Consider the following 794-nt stretch of genomic DNA (forward strand, 5'->3'; position numbering starts at 1 on the left):
GAAAAGAAAGTGTGGGTTAATATATTAACATCAAGTAAGAGCCACTTTGATGGAAAATGAATTTTTTAAAGTTATATAAAGTTAAGAAGGTTGTCTTGGCATGATGACAGGAATTTTAATATTATCAAAATTACTATCATAAATATGTACCCAATTATATCAAATCATGTCATCTTAAATATGTAAACTAAAAAGTAAAGATATGTGTAAGAAACAAATAGGACCTTAATAGTATTAAAATATTATATGTCATAGCCCATGGTCAATTAGTAGAATGTACATATATAAAAGACATAAGTAATAAAATTAATAATAGTTGACAACACATATTAATTGGACTAAGCTTGACTGAATAGACCATAGAAACCCAAATGGACAGTGTCTTTATCTAACTAGTATATAGCACACAATAAAATCCCAGACACAAGCATCTCTCTTAAGATAGCTTCATATTAATCAGAAACTAGAAAATATTCCTGCTCCCTGAACCATCCCAGGTAATGTTCAGAGACACTATCCAACTTGCTATCCAAGGTGATTAGAGTTGCAGACACTGTATTCAAACCACAGAGTTGAGAAAGGAATAAAGATGAGTAGGTGGGTATAGTCTCTCTCTCTTTAAAAGAAAAAAGTCCTCTTAGAAGTCATACCAAACTTCTAATTAGTTGTCACTGAGCAAAATTTAGGCAGGGGCCCGTTCAGCTGCAAGAAAAGCTGAGGAATGTAGCTTTTTAGCAAGGAGCTCAGCAAGAATCATGAAGGCTTTTGTTAAGGAAAGACGGCAAGAATGAATA

This window comes from Otolemur garnettii, unplaced genomic scaffold (genome assembly GCF_000181295.1).
Source record: "Otolemur garnettii isolate 467f Iridium unplaced genomic scaffold, OtoGar3 scaffold00177, whole genome shotgun sequence".
NCBI lineage: Eukaryota > Metazoa > Chordata > Mammalia > Primates > Galagidae > Otolemur > Otolemur garnettii.